The following is a 13,212-nucleotide window of genomic DNA, read 5'->3' as shown; positions in this document are numbered from 1 at the left end:
CGGGACAAAACCTGGGAAGAGAAACTCTCCTGGAGATAAGTAACCTAGAAATAGTGGAGGAGTCCACAGGTTGTTTTTCTCATGACCACTTCGATTTCTCCATCTTCTATTAAGACCCTTAGGCATTGGTGACATACTCTGATACCTTGAAGAAGAAGGGGAAACAGATTTTGAAAAGAGGAGAGAGAGAAAGTAGGAAGTCAGTAGTTGAGGGCCAAGTGAGGGTAGAAAGCCTCAGGTGGAGTTCCAGTTCAATCGATATTACCGCCCTCTAACTGTAGCGATTCAGACCAGCTCCCCTATATGGCCCCCGCAAAATCAACCTTTCTGTAGCTGAAGGAACCCCTCTGCTCTCACCCCAGTTACTGCTATCCTGACTCTGCCTGGGTTGTCTGGGGCTGTAAAGGCAAGCTGGGCTTCTGGGCAAGCTGGGCTTCTCTACAATCCCACAGCCTGGAAGGGATGGGCGAGAAAGAAGACTTAGAATGGAGACTGCTCCCCACCTTTAAGAGATCTGCACTTCTGAGCTCCTGAGGTCCACTATCCTCATTTGATTTCTGTATAGGAAGACCCTAGGGTCCAGCTCTGGACACAGAAGTTCCTGACTCTGGGGTGGAGTGACAGCAACACACCTTGTCCTCAACTGAGTTGTAGTAGATGGGCAGGACGAGGTTTGTGTTTATATTTAGTATTTACTCACTAGACTAGAGAGAATCTGGATAGGGAGGCCTGCTGGTATAACCCTGAGAGGGGTAGCTTCAGAGAAGCTCTGAAACCCATCAAAAAAGTGCCCTAGAAGGATTCACTTATTTTTGGCCCTTCCACTTACCCAGGGGCTTAGAGGAGGGCTTCCCCATCAAGCCTCCATGCAGGCTTTCTAAAGCACTGTGTGTGTAGAGATGGCTTCCTGCCCTTCATGGCAGCAGGGCCTTGTATGAGGTTGGGAGATGAAAAGCTGGCATTACAAGGCAGCCAGTGTCTTTCATTTGTCCCAACCTCTCCAAGCCAAGTTTCCAAATAACAGAGATGGTAACTGCCCTGTGTAGCTCAAAGTCTGGTCTAAAGCTACTTGGCAAAAAGCCACCTGACTATTACTGGCTTTCCACGGAACGGCATGTACCAAGTGTGGGAGCACTGCCTTTTGGTGTGTGGGTGGATTAGCTGCTATTTAACATGATAGGGCGGGCTCCTTTCCAGTCTGCATCAGCCTCCACCGTGCACCTTCTCCATGTATAACAGAGCCCCATTTCTCTGTGAAGTTGAACTTGCTTACATGAGCAAAGGCCAAAAGGAGGAAGCAGAGCAAACAAAACAAAACAAAACAAAACAAAAAAGTTCATAATGGCCTTTGGAAACACAAATGAAACTCCTGGGGAAGAGTTATATAGGCTGAGGGAATAAATATTTTCTTTTGGCCGTACACACAGAGTACAGAATCACTTGTTTGTAATTGCTCCAGTTTCTGCTGTGTAACAGTCTGTTTTAGCCCAGTAGTGCAAAGAGGAAGAAAGTCTAAATTTTTGACAAGTATATAAATCCCTTGAATTATGTTGAAAACCAAGGAAGTCACTGCAAATGCCCGGACAGGTAGCAAGGCTTCCTGGATTCTAGTCTGAACTTCATTAGTAGTTTCTTCTGTGACCATAGGCAAGTGACTTTACTATTCTGAGCCTCAATTTCCATATCTCAAAAATAAATTTTGGAAATAAATAAATAAGATTTATTTTTTTTAAGATTTTTTATTTATTTATTCATAGAGATGCAGAGAGAGAGAGGCAGAGACACAGGCAGAGGGAGACACAGGCTCCATGCAGGGAGCCCAACGTGGGACTTGATCCAAGGTCTCCAGGATCACGCCCTGGGCTGCAGGTGGCGCTAAACCGCTGTGCCACCAGGGCTGCCCGAAATAAAATAAATAAAATAAAATAATTTAAAAAATAAAACTTATTTTAGGGAATAAAAATGCTGTTTATTTATTGCAGCATTATTTACAATAGCCAAAATATGGAAGCAGCCTAAGTGTCCATCTATAAATGAATAGATAAAAAGCAGTGTGTACACACACACACACACACACACACACACACACACTGGAATATTACTCAGCCATAAAAAAGAATGAAATCTCGCCATTTGCAACAAATGGATAGATCTAAAAGATAATGCTACATGAAATAAATCAATCAGAGAACAACAAATACCATATGACTTCACTTATATGTGGAATTTAAGAAACAAACGAAGAAAAAAAGACCGAAAAAACTAAATTTTTTTTAAACAACTCTTAAATACAGAGGACAAATGTGGTTGCCAGAGAGGAGATGGGTGGAGGGATGGGTGAAATATATAAAGGAAATTAAGAGTATACTTATCTTGATAAACACTGAGAAATGCATAGATCAATCATTACATTTTACACCTGAAAGTAATATAACACTGTATGTTAATTATGCTTGATTTAAAAAATTATTATTGGAATTACATTGATTTTACAGATAAATCAATCTGGGGAGACAAATCACAGTATCCAAAATTTTTTTATTAATCAAATTACTTTTAGTTTCTAAATATAGAATGATTTTTACTATTAAAAATTATTCTTGTCAACAAAATGTTTTGTTAATAGTTTATGCTTATAATTCTCCAATTTTTCTGTAATTTCTTACAGTATCTCATCCATAGTAGCAATTGAATAACTGCCCTGGGGGGCCTTAGGGGAAGGAATAAAAACAGAAATAAAGAAAAACTGCTCTCTAGCATGTTATATGTTAATAAGCTTTCTCTATTATACTGTATATTGGCTATTTATTAATTTTGCTTTTATTGAAAAAATCATTTTTATAAAGTATAAGTGGATTTTTTGGTTCTCTAATAAAATGATAATTCAAAAAAGAAAGAAAAGAGGTTATATAAATTATCTCTAAGATCTTCCCTAACTCCAAACTGTGATTCTGTGTTCTTGTTTATCTCCATTCAGGTGAAAATAAGCCTCTTTCCAGCCATCCCGATATATTTGTGCCCACTCTTCTTACCACAGACAAGATGTCAATGAGCCCCAGCTCAAACCTATTTTTTTTGCTTTTAACATATCCTATATACTCTAGGCAAAAATGGAATTCTCCAAAAGCACATTCAAAACACTTCATCCATATCCACTTTGTTCCCACAAACAAGCAAATTCATCAAGTAGGGAAAAGCTGTTTCTGGCAGTCCATGCTTACAGAATCTCAGTTTTTCCCTAGCAACTGGGCTAATTATAACTCCAGCTACCTGGTAACAGCACTAGATTTCCCTGACATTGGCTGGCAGTGTTAAAGCCATCTCAGCTCTGCTGGCACCTCCTTTACTGAAAAGGCATCAGAGGAGCTGAGAGACTGGGAGATCTATGTTGGTGAGAGTACCCGAAGAGACTGCTCAGCACCATGAAATTCAGTGCTGAGAGGGATGTCAGTGACCATCCCAGTTCAGCCCACTCATTTTATACAGAAATAACCAGATGCCCAGAAAAAGTGACTTGTTTTAGTCAGGAACCTGACAATCTTCTTAATATCTTTCTCAATTTTCCCATCCCGTCACCAGGTCCTACAGATATTTTACATCCCACATATTTCACAGATCAGTTCCCTCCCCTCTATTCCTATTCCCCATGGCCCTCAACATCTCTTATTTGGTCTGTCCTGCTGACTTACTGCCTTATCTTCCTTGAGTCCATCTTCCTCAACCACCAGAAGGATCTACTGCGTTCCCTGATGTTTAAGCCCATCAATGGCTCCTTACCATCCTCAGAACTTAGTCTTAAAACAACACAAAGAATTATGTCCCACATACTCTTCAGCCTCATTCTGTGTCTAGCACTTAAATTTAGCAACACAAAACCACTTATAATTCTCCATGCATACTATGTGATTTCTTGCCTTTGGTATTTGCTTCTGGCAAAAACCCTTTCTTTCCAGCTCACCATCCACTGACTAATGATCACTCTTCTTTGAAGACAAAGCTTAGGCGTCATTTCCTCAAAGAATCCTTTGTAGATTTTCCTTCCATCTATGTATTCTATTCAGTTGGGTTAGAGATGCTTCATTTCAATTCCTTATACTTTGTATACATCTCTCTTACCGCTTTTTACCACACTCTTATTTATCACTTGACCTTTACTCATCTTTGAAGCCTCAAGTTCCAGCATAGTACTCAGAATATAGTAGGCACCCAATTAATGTTGATTAATGAGCAAATGTAGGGGCTCCTGGTGGCTCAATAGGTTAAGCATCTGCCTTTGGCTCAGGTCATGATGTCAAGGTCCTGGTATCTAGCCCTGCATTAGGCTCCCTGCTCAGCAGGGAGTCTACTTGTCCCTCTCCTTCTCCCCTTACTTATGCACTTGCTCACTCTCTATCAAATAAATAAATAAATAAATAAATAAATAAATAAATAAATAAAATCTTTTTAAAAAATGAGGAAATGGATAAATACAAAACTCTCCATGATTTAACTTTACAATCTCATCTTAATCCTGCCAGAAGCCCTTAATACCACGTTCTAGCCCTACAGAATGACTTGGAATATTCAAAACACAAAATGCTTTTTCATGACTTTGTGCCCTTGTATATGATGTTCCTTCTTTCTAAAATGCTTTTCCTCATTGCTGTGTCTTTTTAAGATTCAATTCAAACTTCATACACTTAGAAGTCTTTCCTGGTGGATTTTGTCATTCTTAGGACTTATAGCAATCTTACATGCCTCTATGGTACACTTTATTTTTAAAGGTTTTATTTATTTATTTATTTATTTATTTATTTATTTATTTATTTATTTATGAGAGAGCACAAGAGCAGGAGGGAAGGGCAGAGGGTGAGGGAGAAACAGACTACCTGCTGAGCTGGGGGCCTAACGTGGGCTCAATCCCAGGACCCTGAGATCATGACCTGAGCCAAAGGCAGACACTGAACCAGTAGAGCCACCCAGGTACCCCTATGGTAGCCTTTATTATGCTGTTTTTATTTATTTGATATCTTTCACTGGCACAATTGCTGGCATATAGTAGATAGTCAATAGATGCTTGAATGAATGAATGAATGCATGTGTGTAAACATAAGTAAAAGAATGGCCAAGGTTGGGGGAACCCTGGGTGGCGCAGCGGTTTAGCGCCTGCCTTTGGCCCAGGGCGCGATCCTGGAGACCCGGGATCAAATCCCACGTCGGGCTCCCGGTGCATGGAGCCTGCTTCTCCCTCTGCCTGTGTCTCTGCCTCTCTCTCTCTCTCTTTCTCTCTCTCTGTGACTTTCATAAATAAATAAAAATTAAAAAAAAAAAAAAAAGAATGGCCAAGGTGATAATGCAAACAAGGGAAACATTTGAGATAGGAATTTAGAATGTTTATTCTTTCAATTGTATCACGCTATTTCTATCAGTGTGTAAACTTAGATGTACATAACCAATAGGAAGAGGAAGTAACTTTCTAAGTTTATGCAGAAATATAAATTTTGTAGACATAGTTAAGATAGTTAGAAATGGAATAGAATTAAATTAGACTCCAGAATTTAGTTTCAGATTTATTTTCTAGTGATTGGAAGAAAAAGTCTTAAATATTCAAAGAAAAAATGTTCTCTTTCCCAACAGGCCAGAAGTATTATGACTTCTAATTAAAAGCTCTTAAAAATGAGAAAAGTTGGGCAGCCCAGGTGGCTCAGCGGTTTAGCGCCGCCTTCAGTCCGGGGCCTGATCCCGGAGACCCGGATGGAGTCCCAGGTCAGGCTCCCTGCATGGAGCCTGCTTCTCCCTCTGCCTGTGTCTCTGCCTCTTTCTCTCTCTGTATATTCTCGTAAATAAATAAATAAATAAATAAATAAATAAATAAATAAATAAATAAATAAAATCTTAAAAAAAATTTTTTTTTTTAAAGAGAGAGAGAGAGAGAAAATTCGGGGCACCTGGATGGCTCAGTTGGTTGGGCATCAGACTCTTGGTTTCAGCTCACGTGATCTCCGGGTCTTGAGATCAAGCCCCACATGGGACTCTGCTCTCAGCACAGAGTCCTCTTGGGATTCTTTCCCTCTTCCTCTCCCTCCCCTCTCTCAAGTATGCGTGCTCTCTTCCTCTCAAATAAATAAATAAATAAATAAATAAATAAATAAATAAAATTTAAAAATGAGAAAAGTTGTATTAAGCAAAACCAAAAAACAAGTTGTTTTTGGTCAAAGCTTCCATGATATTTTAAAGTAACTATAACAGCTATGGGAAAGTTGCTTAAAATTTTTTTATTGTAGTAAAATATAACAATATAAAATTTACCATTTTAACCATTTTTAAGCATACAACCCAGTGGCATTAAATACATTCATATGGTGCAACTATCCATCTCCAGAACTTCTTCCCCAACTGACTGTACCCATTAATCAAGAACTCCCTTTCCACACCCTCCCCCCAGCCCCTGGCAATCACTTTCTACTCTTTGTCTCTATGAATTGAACTACTCTAGGCACCTCATGTAAGTGGAACCATATAATAGCTGTTCTTTTGTAACTGGTTTACTTTACTTAGCATAATGTCCTCAAAGTTCATCCGTGTTGTAACGTGTCAGAATTTCCTTCCTTTTTTGGGCTGAACAATATTCCATTGCATGTGTGTACCACATTTTGTCTGTCCATCTGTCAATGGACATTTCAAGCTGCTGCTACCCTTTGGCTATTGTGAATAACGTTGCTACGAACATGGGTGAAAAAAATATCTGGTTGAGTCCCTGCTTTCTCTTCTTTCAGGTCTATACCTAGAAGTGTACTTGCTGGATCATATAACAATTCTGTTTCATTTTTTTAGGAATCATCATGCTATTTTCCAGAGGAGCTTCTTGGGTATACACAGTGTTACAGTTTTCCACACCCTGGCCAATTTCCAGTTTATTTCTTTGTTTTGTTTTTATAGCAGTTTATAGCTGTGAAGATTAAACATTTTTTAAACTAAGAACACAAATGCCAGTTACAACTATTTGATGATGAAGTCTCTGTACTTTCTACCTACTTCTACTCTCAAAAAGAAGAGGAAATAGATAAGAGTGCCGTCATGGACCTCAGAATGCAGAGAATGAGGAATCATACATACAATGTGTATAGACATGGGCACACATGGGCTATATTCACACCAGGCTTCCAGAGAACTATTTGTTTATTTAAAGATTTTATTTATTTATTCATGAGAGATACACAGAGAGAGGCAGAGACATAGGCAGAGGGAGAAGCAGGTTCCCTGAGATGAGCCCTATGCGGGACTCGATCCCAGGACCCTGGGATTACAACCTGAACCAAAGGCAGATGCTCAACCACTGAGCCGCGCAGGCATCCCTCCAGAAAACTATTTAAAAATAGTTTGGCCAGGTTCCTGTGTGGCTCAGTTAGTTAAGTATGTGCCTTAAGCTCGGGTCATGATGCCAGGGTCCTGAGATCAAGTCCCTGTTCAGCAGGGAATCTGCTTCTCCCTCTCTCTCTGCTCATGCTGGCTCTCGCTCTCTCTTTCTCACTTTCAAATAAATAAAATCTTTAAAGCAAAAAATAATGAAATAAAGAGTAGTTTGAACAAAGTCATCCTGATTTCTCTTATCTTTACTTCTATTTCTCCCTTCCCTATTATACACATTTCCTAGACTTGATGTAAATAAAACATAGAGGGAGATAAAAGCCTTAGCAGCTAACTAAACAAGGTTTTAAAGGTTTACTAAACTATAAAAAGAAAACAGGAGCCCACTCTTAAATATAGGAAGAAATCCATTCGCTGCACAATAGCAACTGCATGATCACTTTAGGCAATAACCTGAGAAGGTGCATCCATGTTCTAGTATATGTCTCCAGGTGTGCAGGATGGTAGTTAGACTGACTTAACATCTAACACATTAAAACATATTTGCATATGGGGAGGAGGGCAGGGCAGGAATTCAGGCCTCTATTTTAGGAAACAAAGGCTCAAAGAAGTTATGGGCATGGCCAAGGACATGTAGCAAGGACTATATAGATTCAGAATTCAGGTCTTCTGATTGAGTCCAAAAGTTGTGTACCTACATTTTGATATCCCTCAAAGATATTAGTCTTGCTGTAATAGATTGGTTCAAAGTTCCTAAATTGTATAGCCCAAAGGAGTTTCTTGGGACTTCACTGAACTTTTGGCTGCTTAGCACAGTAAGGCTGCATGTAGACTGTTACTCATCACATTGCCCAAAACCGAAAAAACTCAGGCTGGGACTAAAGAAAATCAGTCAGTAAACCAAAAAGAAATTTAACAAAGAGAATAGATCTTAAAATCTCTCATCACAAGAAAAAAATATTTTAGCAACCATGTGTGGTAATGGATGTTAACTAGACTTATTGTGGTGATCATTGTTGCAATATATGCATATATCAAATCATTATGTTGTACATCTGAAATGAATATACTGTTATATGTCAACTATATCTCAATTTTTTAAAAAGTTCTTAAAAAATAGAAAAATAAGTGGGTCCTGGGTGGTGCAGTCAGTTAAGCGTCCAACTCTTGGTTTTGGCTTGGGTTGTGATCTCAGGGTCATGAGATTGAGGCCTACCCACATTAGGCTCTGCGCTCAATGTGGAGTCTGGTTGAGATTCTCCCTCTCCCTCTGCCCCCACCCCTACCCCCACTCTCTCTCTAAAATCAATAAATAAATCTTTAAAAAAATGAATTAAGAACCAGATCAAGATATATTACAAAGTATTAAATCAAGATGATAAACATTTTTGAATTACAACCAATCATAGTCAATTTTTGTGAAAGTAAAGGACTTTGTACTATTATTAAATAAAATATTTTATTTTAAAAAACAAATTTAACAAACCTAGCCTTTCTTATTTATTCTCTTTGAAGGAACATTTGTATTTGAGGATGACAGTAGACTTGCTGCAATAGGGACACTTCGATTATATTATGTTATTTATTTATGGTCAAACTAAAAAGGAGAATTGGGACAAATGGTTCCAAATCCACTGCTGAGGAGAAAAACTGACTTAACATAAAAATCGATTGGACTTATCCAATAATTGGACTTATCTGGATAATGTTGTCATCTTTCAACTTGTCACAATAATGGCAAATATTTCTTCAGGGCTTACTATATGATTGGCATTGTACTGATTTCAATTAATTGGCTCATTTAATCCTCCCTCAGATCCTATAAGATAGGTACTATTATAATGCCCACTTCAGCTCAGAGAAATTATAGTATTTTCCCAAATTAATGCAGGTAGCAAGTGATAGAACCAAGATTCTGTCTCAGGTCTACTGAGTTCATCTCTTAACTACTATGCCCAGTGATCACAGAATAGTAGAAATGATGAAAATTTAGGAGGCAAGCAAAGTTAATAGGCCATTTATCATGATTTTAAAAACCTGTTACAGAATTATGCTATGTATAAGCTTCAAAGTTTGCTCAGGAGAAATACCATCCAATCTCAAAGGTAAGAAAGCACGGTTCAAGGAAGTCAGGCAGTGTAAGGGCAACACACAATGAAATACAACTTTCAACTCCTGTCTAAAGGCCAAAACCACTTTAACCTTCTAATATCAATAATGTCATATCTAAACATTGACTCTACCTGGTCCAGGATGACAGCATTCAGTTTTTAGTGATGGTTTTGTTATTGGATCTGGCCCTGTCAGATTCTAAATTTCCATTCTTAAAAGGAAACCTTAAGTTTTTTTTTTAAAACAAAACTTAGGGAGGCGCCTGCATGGCTCAGTTGGTTAAGTATCCAACTGTTGGTTTCAGCTCAGGTCGTGATCTCATGAATCATGAGATCAAGCCCCACATTGGACTCCCCAGTCAGCAGGGGAGTCTGCTTAAAGATTCTCTCTCTCTGCACTTCTACCTACTTGCTCTCTCTAAAATAAAATAAATAAAATAAAATAAAAACATCTTTAAAAAAAAAAAAAACCTTGGGTAATAATAAATTCACAGAAGTTTAACATGTAAGTAGTCATCATGGGGCAAAACACAGCTGATGGTTTTGTGTGCTGTATGGGGACTGGATGTTTACCACACAGCAGTGGATTTCATAAATTCCAGGGTTGGGCATATTTCTAGTGGCAGCACACTCAGCTATCATGAGAAGATGCAGGATTAGATAATCAACAACAACCAGGAAGTCAGCCAAGTTGCCACCCAATTATTCACCAGAACAGCTGCAGTCCAGAAATGCTCACAAGCCAGTCTCCCCAAGAGTGGGCCATATTCAGCTGTGGACCACTTACAGCATTTTCTCACCTAACTTCTCCAGAATCAGGAGCTATAAGCCCTGCAGTGGTTTCTCCTTTCCCTGCTTTAGACCCTCAAAACTGGCTTCCCACAAAAGCTGAACCTACAATTAATATTTGCTACCAAGAGGGGGCAGTGGTACCTAAATATTCCCTATTTTATTTGTGCTGAAGGTAAGCAGCCTCTTCCCATGTGGTTTCTTTTAAAATTGCTTACAGAGGGATCCCTGGGTGGTGCAGCGGTTTAGCGCCTGCCTTCGGCCCAGGGCGCGATCCTGGCAGACCCGGGATCGAATCCCACATCGGGCTCTCGGTGCATGGAGTCTGCTTCTCCCTCTCCCTCTGCCTATGTCTCTCTCTCTCTCTCTCTCTCTCTCTCTGTGACTATCCTAAATAAAAAAAAAAAATTAAAAAAAAATTGCTTACAGAAGAAAAATAAAATAAAATTGCTTACAGAAATTGAAGTTTAAAGGATAACACTCAACAGAAGAGCCTCCATCTCACAGAACTGATTTTTATGAATAATTTAATACTATTTTATTAATCCATAAGTAGTACGAGTTTTAAGATTATTTCTGACTTCTCTGAAGAGCTCAAAGAGAAACCCTTAACTCCTGTGCTAAATTTACTTGCTTTGAAGGTGATTTCTCTAGTTTTGCACATAATTCTCTTTTACAACTTCTCATATAATTAAACATCCTTGTAGCTGCCATTACAATTAAGGATTATATCTATTTTAGTCTCTCCCTCACTTAACTACCTAACTGAGGATTTGCCACATGGAGACAGGAAGATTGAAGCTCCCACAAGTCTTTTTCTCCTGAAGTTTCTCATATTTCCCTTGCCTACAGTTGTCATGGTGAAATGCTTGATTGTCTCTCATTATGACAGTAATATTTCACTTTTTAGTAAAATATCTCAACAAGTCTGCTGTACCAAAAATATGTAAAATGATAAAATAATTACTATTCACAGGAGACTTACATTACATATGTTTCACGAACATTGGGTTTATTTAAAGAACCGTGCATCCAGCACCCAAGTTAGTGTGGATTCTGACTCAGCTGGGTATGGTTTAATGTTTTTACTATATTTAAAGAAGTGTCCTTCCTTTTTTTTTTTTTTTTTTTTTAAATTTTTATTTATTTATGATAGTCACACACACAGAGAGAGAGAGAGAGAGAGAGAGGCAGGGACATAGGCAGAGGGAGAAGCAGGCTCCATGCACCGGGAGCCCGACGTGGGATTCGATCCCGGGTCTCCAGGATCGCGCCCTGGGCCAAAGGCAGGCGCCAAACCGCTGCGCCACCCAGGGATCCCAAAGAAGTGTCCTTCCACTGCTAAAGAAATATCAAGCTAAGTTTGGTCACAAAATAGGGCTCTAAATTCATATCTGAACCACCTGACTTACTGTGTGATGCACTGTATGTCATCCTGCATGTCTCTTTACCCACATTGCTTCTAATTCATTGTCCTAACTTTGTGGAATCTCAGTGTGACCAACAAGAAGGAATGTAAGGCATATTCATGGGAATATCTGAGGGTGAGGATAAAAGAGCCAAACCTCTTTCTCATTTTATTTATTTATTTTATTTATTTATTTTTTCTCTTTCTCATTTTAAAACTCATAATAACCGTTACTACCAGTAAATGTATATAACTACTTCCCCTTCATATACTTATGAAGCTATGAAGTTCACAAGGTGCTATGTTTTCTTGTTTAATTTTTATGGCTTCTATTTATTCATACTCTCAACAAATAATCTTCAGTGCCTATGGAGTTGTGCAGTATTCTTAGTGCCAGTTCTACAGGGGCTGTCACAGACTCAGAAATGTTAACTTGCCTAGGTCCCCCGGTTATCCAGGGCTCCAGCTGGGGTGAAGCCTTCCATCAAAATAGAACTGCCCTTGTTTCTATAAATATATATAGTGTGATAAACTAATTTCAACTATGATATTAATGATTGATGATGGCTTTATGTGTTTTGCTTCCCAAATATGAAGAACATTTTAACTTAAAACTTCAGCGCTTCCCGAATAACAGCTAGATGAGATGAGTGTATGATGGTAAAAAAGGGAAAGGAGGGGACACAGTATTTTGAGATCCCTTAAATCATATGATATCAGTAGGTGCCTGACTACTTGGTACGAGGAAGAGATAGGGCTTAGTGGCAATACTGAGCTAATAAAAGGGTTAGCACCTCTGCATGTGACAATGTCCTGTGACTATACTCCACCCCACCCCTCTAGAATCTTCTTAACCACACTCCTCTAGGAGAGTAACTGTACCCTCCCACACCCCACCCAAAATGTTCATGAGGACTCTTGTTAGTCAGTGCAGAGCAGAAGGTGAGACCAAAAGATTTAAGCAGCTGATTTAAGCAAGGAAAAAAAACCCCTTTCCTTTAAATTATCTAAGACACTGCCCCTTCCTTCTGCCCTGTTTTGGAGACAGTTAATGAAAAATGTTCCTCCCTCTGCACAATGAACAAATCTATTCACTATTCCTACCCTGAGGCAAAGACTGCCATTCATCCCACCCTCAATCTCTCTGCATTACCAATTCTCATCCTTGACCTTGACCCCCAGCAATTCCATTCAGGCCTGCTCACTCTATAGCCACAGAAGAGATAAGTGAGTCTGGACCAATTTCAGGAAGATTCAGGTTAAAACATGGCAATCCAGGAAAGACAGAAAACAGGGCTAAACCTCCCAGATTTAGCTGTCCACATTAATTGAATTTACCAAATAAATGGGTTTCAAAGACACCAGTTATTCCTCTGATCCAACCTATTATCTAGCAGCCTACAAAAGCTTCCCAACCTTCTCGACAGGACAGGGCACATAGACAATAATATTTGTATAGTCTTCTGGTGTTAACAGCTGGAGATTTAGAAGCTCTGAAAAAAAAAAAAATCAGAGGCTACTAGCTCCAGTTCACTTGGGCCACTTTAGAGTTTGCCC

The 13,212-nt window shown here is 39.0% G+C and overlaps 1 protein-coding gene across 28 annotated transcripts in view; it reads right to left on the bottom strand.

Annotated features, from left to right (window-relative positions):
• The window catches only part of LOC112664092 (phosphodiesterase 4D interacting protein), a 400,486-nt gene that overhangs the window by 303,540 nt on the left and 83,734 nt on the right, over nt 1–13,212 (bottom strand). The gene's annotated exons all lie outside the window — the stretch shown is intronic.

The sequence above is a fragment of the Canis lupus genome, chromosome 17, assembly GCF_003254725.2.
Source record: "Canis lupus dingo isolate Sandy chromosome 17, ASM325472v2, whole genome shotgun sequence".
In the NCBI taxonomy this organism is placed as follows: Eukaryota; Metazoa; Chordata; class Mammalia; order Carnivora; family Canidae; genus Canis; species Canis lupus.
Note: the sequence above shows the minus strand (reverse complement) of the source record. Positions and strands in the feature narration are given on the sequence as shown.